The 10,418-nt window shown below is 38.5% G+C and overlaps 1 long non-coding RNA gene across 1 annotated transcript; it reads left to right on the top strand.

Annotated features, from left to right (window-relative positions):
* Positions 1–431: 431 nt before the first annotated feature.
* Positions 432–2,937, top strand: LOC125630929 (uncharacterized). Its single transcript, XR_007354825.2, has 3 exons — positions 432–652; positions 810–856; positions 2,654–2,937. It is a non-coding gene; the product is annotated as an uncharacterized LOC125630929 (long non-coding RNA).
* The last annotated feature ends 7,481 nt before the right edge of the window (positions 2,938–10,418 follow it).

Genomic DNA, 10,418 nt, shown 5'->3' with positions numbered 1-10,418 from the left:
AAGTCAATATGAGTTTTGTTATTTATTTAAATGGGAGCAGGATCAAGTTTCAAATGGAACTCCGTCTTCATTCTTATTTAGAATCTCTCTCTTTCTCTAACTGCTTTAAACAGCAATATTTCTAGAATTACTTTATATTATTTAGGGACCCAGTTTTTTTAAAAGGGCCTAGTGATTCTGGGTGTTCAATTTTCAGATGTCCAACTTGAGACACCTTAAAGGGGCCTGATATTCAGAGGTTTGGCAAGTTGGGCAAGTAAAAATTGAGGCACCCAAAATCTCCAGTCACTTCTGAAAACGTAGGCCATTAATCTTACATATATGACAATAAAAATTCAGTATTTTCTCCTGTGAATAATTAAGATTCTATAAAATTCATAGCAACTGAGATTTTTTAATGTTGTATTTTTTTCTTGGAATGAAAGGTATAAATATGCTGATCATACTCGGGGCACTACTCCCCATCTACTGTGCCATCCCAAGCCAGAAGTTGTCAAATGTCAGCGAGGAGCTGCATTTCTATCATAACTTTTACTGCTCTGTAAATGTACTGTCAGTTCTGCAAACATTTTGTTTTAATACTGAAAGAAGAATAAGATGTGAAAAGCATTATATGCTGAACTCAGTAGAGTTGCACAAAAGATCATCTGGGGTAAGCATAAGGGTTTATTGATTATACATATATAAGCGTCTCTAAACTATAATGCTGACATGTCAGCCACTAGATAACTGGTCATAATTCCTCTAAAGCAAAGAAAGGTGGCTACTATACTATTATTAATTATATTATCTTTCAATTTTATTTTCAGTCTGGATAGACTGATGGACAGTTGTCCACAGAGGGACAAAAGAGTAAGTAAGTAAAATCCAGTTATTCATGTCTGAATACTGGTGACATCAGTATTTTTGGAAACCTTTTTGATCCATTCCTAGCTTCAAGCTTTCAGCAGCAGACTTCCCAGCGATCTGCCACACACCATCTATTCACCTCCTTCCTGGTCTACTGTGATGAACCACCACCATGCCTGTCGATTTCTCATATCACAGTCTGCTTCTTTCCATAATATTTCTAACAAGCATTCGTCTTCTTTTCCATCCAGGAGATATGCAATATTCTTTGCCAGCACTACACCTCTGTTTTCTTCTTGTCAGCAGCATTCATTTCCCACAATTCACAACCCTAGATTGCAATAGAAAAAATTAAGCTTTTCACCAGCCCAACCTTCATACATTTTGAGATGCCATGCTTTTTTCCAGACTTTTGTAAGGGAGGCCTTGGCTCTGCCAGATATTCCTAGTCTTCTTCTGATTTCTTTGGAACAGCCTCTTTGGTTGGATATATATGATTCTAGATAATTGAATGTATCTACTGCCTGTACAGCTTGACCATTAATTGTGGTGTCTGCTTGTGTTCTGTTTTTGGTTAATCATGTCAACATTCAGTGAGGAATAGGCACATTCAGGGATAGTCCCTGTTCCTCACTAACTGTTTTTACAGACTCCAATATTCATTGCATTGCATTGGTGGTTATAGCAAAAAGCATCATGTCATCAACATCTCTGAGATCAGTTCAGAGGTGTCCACAAGTGGAAATCTCAGCTCCTTCCACTTTGTCAAAACCTTCCAGGGCTTAATGTCATAATTTTCTAATCATTATTATTGTGGGACAAAAGAGTCAGTATTATAAATAACAGAGTGCATCATTCTATTTGGAAGCTATTTTAACTTTCTAATTTTCTTGAAAATGCCTACAAAGATTATTTTCTAGGCTTACATACTGAAGAATCACTAGAGTTAGTATTGTGTGTGGACAATTTGAAAGATGACACAGGAATGAATAGATGGGTCAGCTTGTCCTCTCATTTATATATGTGCAATAACAGTTAAGTAATCATAATAAAGTCATGGAAATAAGCCCACTGAAATCAGTTGGATTGCTCAGATAAGGTTGAGAAGAAAATTTGGCTGCTCATCTAGGTAATATTCAGCAGGGAATATTTATTAACTAATATACTTGTGCATCCATTTGTGTTCTCTTCCTCCTTCCATGCCATAATAAGGAGTTATATTTGTTAAGTAAAATATGGCATATGTGTTATAGGCCATGTAGGGCTTGGTTTTTAAGAAGTACCCAATTGCCTTATCTATAGATAGATAGATAGATACCATGCTTCTTCATGCAAACTGGGAAATTGTATCTGTAGATAGCCAGTTTGATGTAAAAATGACCACTTATACACACAATTACAAAAAATACAAACAGAAATTTAGCACACAATGTGTCAAGGAAGCAAGTGAAAAACCTGTTGTACCAGGTATATATCAGTGGTGAATAAGTAATGGTTAGGAAATAGGTTCTGTAGAAATAAATAAGAATAAAATTGAAAAAAAATGCAAAGGGGAAATAAGGAAAGAGGCAAAGGCAATAAAAACAAATGCATTTAAAAATATTAATTCATAATTAAAATTAATGTGAACTTAACCTGCCAGGTTTCTCAGACCTCAAATTGTGAGTACAACCCCCATCTGCCAATATTTTCATGTAGCTTCTTGCTTATAATTTCTGTCACACCAAATTACTTCATTAAGATTCTTTTCGTGAAACTGCATAGCTGAAACTGTTCTGAAACTGCATATCTCTTACCTCCACAGACTATCTTTTACTATCTATGCTGTGTGAAGGGAAATGCTTCTGTAAACATGTGAAGTTTGGATCTGGAAGTCTTCCTTCTAAATCAATCTTGTGATACCTTTCTAAGGAAATCAAGTGTAAGGTTAATACAACTATTTTAACAAGTCCTCCATTTTTGCATCAGGATATTAAATCAAATATTTTAGCCACATGCCTGTAAAATGTACTTGAGAAGATGTTTTATTTTCCCTTTGCAAGCCTCTTGACCATGCCATGAGCAGTGTTTTGCTATGATTTTTCAAAATAAAAGAACCATGTTTTCACAAACTGTGTGAGTGTGAAATGTGTCCCGCTGCAGACAGTGGAAGTGGCTCTCTCCATACATCCTCCTCCTCTGGTTTTCTAAGGAATAATGCTAGACAAATGAAGAAGTATAAATAAAGATTCAGGTGTTTATGGAATAGCACCTAATTTAAATCTATCACATTTATAAATGTCTAGCTGACCTTAATATAAATTGCCAACACATTCCGCTTGGGCCTTAGCTTGTCATTTGATGTTCATCGCATGTTGGAAAGCAGTTTAAGTCATTTCTCCTTTAGCAGACATATTCTTTTACTATTCATTCCTCTTATTTTTTTGAAAATGACCCAGATCACTATGTAGTTTTTAAAACATTAGTTAGAAATGTATAAAGATGACCATTAGCTGTGGCACCTGGGCACTTTACATAACTAAAATATAGCCATGAACAAATTCATCAAAATATAAGACTTACTAACAGACTCCCCATTCACCTTCTTATTACAGTGATGTACTGCCAAGTGTTCATAAAAATAACTGCCCACAGATATTGTCCTTACATTGCAACCAGACACTTTCATTTACTTGTAACCAATTATCACTTTTACGCCTCATTACTTGTAATCACTTAAAATCTATATTTCCATAGTTAATAAACTTGTTTTATTGTTTTATCTAAATCAGTGTGTTTGGATTGAAGTGTTTGGGAAACTTCATTTGAGATAACAAGATTTGTATGTATCATTTTCTATTAATGAACGGATGGACTTTATGCAAGCTTGTATTGTCCAGGAGGGTGCTGGGCAGTAGAAGCCACACATTTCTGGGGGAAAGTCTGGCACTGGGAGTTTGCTGGTGTTACCCTGCAGTGTAATTCATGGCTGGCTGGCTATAGCACTCATACAGAATAGCTGGGAGTGATTTACATGCTGGAGGCGGTGTGTAGGCAGATATTGAAACCTTATACTTATCAGGAGTTAGACCTTTTGAAAGAGTTTAGTGTAGAAATAACAGTTCTAAACATTGAAAATCATGGACATTGCATGCAGAATATGTGTTTTTCCACTCCAGTCTTATACATGTGTTAAGATGAGTGCCAGATATTCAACATGTACCAAAGCATTCATTTAAATAGGAGCGTGCATGCCTGTGGGGGGGGGGGCGGGGGAGGGAGGTATCTAACCATGCAATCGGTACTGTTGGATTACCACACACTTAGGGCAAGTCTACACATAAAATGCTGCAGTGGTACAGCTGCACCATTGCAGCTGCACTGTTGTAGTGATTCAGTGAAGACGCTACTACGCCAGTGGGAGTGCTTCTCCCATTGGCGTAGTTAATCCACCTCCACGAGAGGCGGTAGCTATGTCGACACGGGGTTAGGTCTGTTTAACTGTGTTGCTCAGGGGTGCAGTTATACCGATGTTAGTTTATAGGGTAGATCTGGCCTCAGATATATTCACGTGCTTTTAACTGAAAGGCATATTTAATTCTAATAACAACAGGCTTTATTTATTTGACTGTATGATCAAGACAAAACTCTCTCTTTGCTTGTTGGTTTGGAAGTAGTCACTGCAAATTGTTTATTCAGTGTGATGTGCTCTGCTCTACTAATGGTTCAACTTAATTAATTTCTTGAACCAACTCCTTTAGGAGTAGAGCTGGGTAAGAAATGGTTTTCCAGTCCTGCAAATATTTTCAAGAGTTTGAAATTTTTCATGCAAGCAGAATCAGAGAGGACAGACTTCCCCAGTTCACCCTACAAAACCCTGTCCATGCCGGGTACTTCTAAACCAGTTTGAGATAAACTATATTTACATAACTGTGGTCAAATCTTAACCCTTAAAACAGTGCAGTTATTTAACAGAACCGTAATGAAATTTTACAAAATGATAGTGTGGGGTCAAATTGTAGCTACTTTTATATAATGTTGCTTAAACACAATTTTTTAAAAAGGACCAAATTCATCCCTCAACTATGCCAGCACAGCTTCCATTGGAAGTTACACTCATCTCTTGTAGTTATTTTCTGAACCATTTCCAATTTTTCTACATACTTTTTAATATGTGGACAACAAACTGGAGTATTCCAGTAATGGCCTCACTAATGCGATATATACATGGGTAATGCCACCTCCCTATTCCTACTTGATATTTCCCTGCTTATAGATCCATGAAATTGCATTAGTCCTCTTAACTATGGCATCGCACTGGGAGTTCATGTTCAGTTGGTTATCCACTGTAACGCTTAAGTCGTTTTCAGAGTCACTGCATTGATGCATTCCATGATACAGTTCCTCATTTTGTAAATGTCACTTGCATATTTTGTTCTTAGATATATGACCTTGCATTTGGCTGTATAAAAATTATCTTATTCAAATGGACCTAACCTACCTCCCATGGGAGAACTGAAGAGGACTGTGATTGATTTTATTTTCTTGGAGAAGGGTTCAGCTGTCAAAAATGTTGAAAATGCTTCTTTAGGATCTTTTTGACTAGCTTCCCAATTGTTTAAAAATCCCTCTTTCTAATGCATAGTTTCATACTAGGCCAGGTACTCCCCCTGAGGATGTTGAATTTAATTATAGTGCGGTCACTTTTACTAGTGGTTCAACTTAATTATTTCTTTAGCCAATTCCTTTAGGAGTAGAGCTGGGTGGGAAATGGTTTTCCAGTCTACAAATATTTTCAAGGGTTTAAAATTTTTTCCTGTCTTGGATAAAAAGCTGAAATCTCAAAAATACCTGTGAACTGAAAAACAGACTTGACATTTTTCTGAGCTGGTAGATTTGTCAAACCCAACACTGTTTCCGGAACAGTTTTGGGTGTGATGCACTGGCATTTTTCAACAAATAAATTATTAGTTGAAAAAATTCACAACCAGCTTTACTGGACTAGGTTGAGAATAGCTTCTCCTCTGATGTGCTCATGAACTAGCTGTTTCAAGAAGCAACCATTTAGGGTGTTGAGAAATTATTTCTCTAAACCTTATCCGATGATAACATTTGATTATCCTATATGAGGGTAGATGAAATCATTCTTCATTACTGTTATGTTAGATGGACAGATTTTTGAGATCACGTGCAGACCTCCTCCATACCTTGAAGTTTAGGCTTTAGGATTGTACTGGGGTCAGGACTGGTGGATACATGTAATAATAGATCCTCTTCCCTATTCAGGGTGAGTACAATCCCCCATCCAGCCTTGGAAACCCTAGCTGGTAAGCCTTCCTGGGGATTAAACAGCACATGCACTCCACTAGGGTACCTTCACTAAGCGTTTTTATTATTATTTCCTGCCCTGTGTTCCAGGAGCAACATAATGTAGCAGCAGATAGAAGAGGCCTCCTTCCTACTTCCTCGCTCAGCCTTTTATACTGCTTGTTTTCTTCTCCAAGCTATACAGTTAGTGAGCTAATTACCTCATCTGATTCCCTGTAGATGTAAGTGATCCCCACTAACCTTCCAAACACCCCCCATCCTACTGTAGCTACCCAGTGCCCTGCATTTTCTAAGCAACCAGGGTGGTGGCTTCCAAAAGGAGCTCTATTTATAGCTGCTAACAGCACCTATCACAGGAAAGAGGGGCAGGTCAGGGGGGATTCCATTCCCACTACCCTGCTTGAACATGCTCATCTCTAAGCACACTCATACAGATGCACGCACCAGCTACTTGAGCTTGGCACAGGAAGATGATTTGCCCTTAAGTTTTTTAAAAGCACTTTGAGATGTTTGGTTTGAATCTGCTCTCTGTCTGCAAAGTATTAATTTTGTCTTGGTTGTTAGTTACTTTTTAGCTCTCTTTTTCTTTCTGTGAGAAATTCTTGTGGTCATCTCACATCCCTTACTGTCAGTGAGTGGGATGCAGGTGGTTGGGCCTACTGGTTACAGCAGGTATCAGTAGCCCAGTTATCTGGAGCAAAGCAAGGCAGGAATAGGAACAAGCAGACAAAGAAGTTACTACCACCATAAACAAATGCTTTAAGCAGCTGCTGGTCTATTACTACTGCTAGGCTTAAGAGCATGTTTGTTGGTTCCTCCAGCCAATCAGACAGTCTGGCCAATCAGGTGATTCCACGGCAAGCCAGCAGTGATTCAGCTGGGAATCTTCTCTTGCTCACTATGGAAGTAGGTCTAATGGTCCCAGGCTCAGCTGCAAGCCCCAATTCCTGACATTTACCCTCACAAAGTATTACATTTTCTTTTCCTTTCTTCATATACTTGGAGTGGACCCCAAGTTTATGGGCTCACGGTTTTACAGCTATCCTAGTATTAAGAATAACAATCTTCTTTAGTGTATTCATTTGATTCCTTTCTCAGGAAACCCCCTTAATATGTTGTATGAGCAAAATCCTAAATAGATTTTTTTCCTATTGATTTAAGGAACAAAGCATAAATAAATCCAGCAAGAGAATTCAGTCTCAGTCTTTTTGGCAGATGGTGTTGCCCTGCTTTTATCATATCCAGCTGTGCAGAATTTAGTTCTAAAATGCACCATTTTAAAAAAATAAAAGGGTTCTGGGTAAACCTCCCCTACCATACTATCAACTTAAGAGTCTACTGGTCGATCAATTTCCTATGGAGAATGCAAATTTAATCATTTAAATGTTTCTCTGATGAAAATCTATTTCAATTTTACTTTCTTCTTCTCTTTTTTTAAACCTCCATCAGCTGAGATTTCATCATCAGTAAAATGCATAGTTCTATTTGGCTATTTTATTCCAGATCAGGTGTACTACTACTGTTTTCAAACGTTTCTGAACAATACTAGAAAAGTATCTCTTTATATTTACTGGAGGGTATGAAATAAGTGATCATATATCACAATTTCTGGGAATTCAGTTATCAAATATTCCTTCTATTTTTGGCATTCCTTCTATTTTTGTCCACCCCACTCTTGCCTTCCAGGGGCTAATGGAAAGCCCTAATTAGGGGAAGCTCACCTGTGTGGGAAAAGGCAGGGCTTCTATAAAGCCAGGGAACTGATAATCAGAAGGGGACTATAGGGAGATACCTCCCTTCTACCAGAAAGTTTTTAGAGACTATGTTCGGGGGCTATAGCAACAAATAATTCATGGTTGCTCCCTGGAAGGAGGAAGTAAAGAGGCTAGCAAGGCCCAGAGAGGGGGGAGTGCTGGGGTAGGAAGCAGCCTAAAGAGTTAGGTTGGGGACTGAACAGACCTTGGCTGTTGTAAAGTCCCTAAACTGCAACCTGGAGTAGAGGTACTAGGCTACCTACCATTGGCAAAGTGGTACTGGCAGGGCAGTGAACTGGAAGACTGCCTGGGTCACTGTGGGAGTGACTGAGACTTTGAAGGACTCTGCCCCAGAAGTGGGGAATGCTGAGTGACTTGGCCTTAGGGCCAAGTCATAGAGAGGCTGCAGCAGCTCCTGGAGCAAGAGAGGCTGCAGACAAAGAGAAGCAGAGGGATGGTGAGCAACAGCAGGAAAGGGTGTTGATCTGGTGAGCTGTTCTGCAGAGTGACCAGGAGGAGGTACCATCCTAGGAGTGCGTAGAGCACCCTGTGACAGTTAAACTTTTTTATTTTCCTCATTTTCCCAAAACCGATCAAAATAATGTATTAATTTGGAAACCTAAGATTTTTCTCTATTTTTTGTTTTAGAAGTCAAATTTAATTCACCTAGAGCCTAAGGTGGTTTAATACTTCTAGTTTATCTTCCTCTTTATATAAGAGAGACATACATATGTCTTGTCACCTGGAATACTGTCTTCCTATGATTGCTGTCTTATCTTTGTATGTTTGGTTGGGGGTACAAAATGTCCAGCATTCAAGTTCATTTAACCCCATCTTATGGAATGGAGGTAGGAGGACAAAATGTGCTTGGAGTTGCATGATGAACTGTAGCTTGTGCCATAGTAGGTCATCTAGGGCAGAGGTTCTCACAACAAATTTTTTGGTGGCCTCAGAATACGGCCATCCACTCTTGCTGCTGGCCACTCTGACCATTTTTCCTAAAATACTTAATTAACTTTAGGAAAAACAAATAAATATGCCCAAATCATTGTAATTTATTTATGTAGGGCTTTATTTTGCAAACTCAATAATAAAAATAATGTACAGTTGTCTCTGTTCTTTACTGGGCCTAAACAGAATAGAAACACAAATAAGGTGCCTTGACATAGTCTTGTCTTTTTTCTTATTTCTTTTGCTTTTTTGGTTGTTGGTTTTTTGTTTTGTTTTGTTTTTTATATAAAGACTTGCTAGCTACTAAGTCTACTGTGAAAAGTGATGTTAACAAACACACACACATATTATTTTTCACAGCAGACTTATTGAGCCCTGATGGGGAGGTGGGCACAGAACAGCGGGAGCCAGGGGCAATGGGGCACTAGGGAAGGCAGCCTGGGGGAGGGAGTGGGGAGCCTGCCACCCCAGGGCTCAAGCCCAACCCCACTGCCCATGGGAAGGTGGAAAACTCAGTGGCTGCCTGCTCCTCCAGCTTTTGTGTCTCCAGAGACGGGCCACTGCTTCCCCTCCGCCCACATAACCACCAGAAGGCCGTGGCAGCAAGAAAAGCCCCTGGTGGCTGCATGTGCCACGTCTGAGAAACGCTGAAAGGGCCTGATCCAAGGGTCATTAAAGCCAATGGGAATCTTTCCAGTGCTTGCAATGGACTTTAGAACACATCCAAATCTGATCTTTTATTTGTGGGTAACTTTACACACATGTTGAACTCAGATTTTAGAAAGATGAAACAAAGAATTTATTCCCCTGATGATTTAATGGGATTAATCATATGTATAACATCAGTCTTACACATGTCTATGCATGTGAGGAAAAGGCAATAGTTTGTGGAACTGTCCTGTAGATCTGCAGGAATACAAAAGGAAAACCCAATGGATTTTACTCATGGTGTCCCATTGCCCCTGTGGTGTCCTTGTCCTACATTCTACCTGCAGTAAAGGCAATATAATTCACAAAGGTGCATCCACTTTCTTTCTTGGAAATAGTGTTCTCATTAACAAATCAAGTATTGTCACTTACAGGTGAGCATTTAATTCAATAGATAAGCCTGTATTTTTCCTCTAAAATATATACATTCTATACTGAAATAAATGCACAAAAGTTGTACAGCATCAGTTTTATGCATAGGCCATAGAGACTTCTATACACTGACATCAAAATTTATTTTTTACATTTTAAGTTGCATTCACTTGTGTGTGCAATAATGTCAATAAATGCAGGGAAGAACTCAAAGCTTATACATTCAATGAGTTTATCTTGAGGGCCAGAAATGTACATTTTTAATCACAAATGTTTGTTTCAATGTGCAATAACTTGAGTATTTTTCACTTTTTTGTATTTTAAAATTAAAGAATTTCAGTGAAACTTTGTAAAATTCAATATTATGTTCAAGACTTAAACACAGAAAAATCAGGACAGCAAAGTTATTATTTCCATGGAAACTGGACCTTTCAATATTTGCTAACATCCCTTTTCAACAGTGTGCCTGGCTAATTT

The sequence above is a fragment of the Caretta caretta genome, chromosome 2 (assembly GCF_965140235.1).
Source record: "Caretta caretta isolate rCarCar2 chromosome 2, rCarCar1.hap1, whole genome shotgun sequence".
NCBI lineage: Eukaryota > Metazoa > Chordata > Testudines > Cheloniidae > Caretta > Caretta caretta.
The sequence above is the reverse complement of the archived record's forward strand: the minus strand, read 5'-3'. Positions and strand labels throughout refer to the sequence as shown.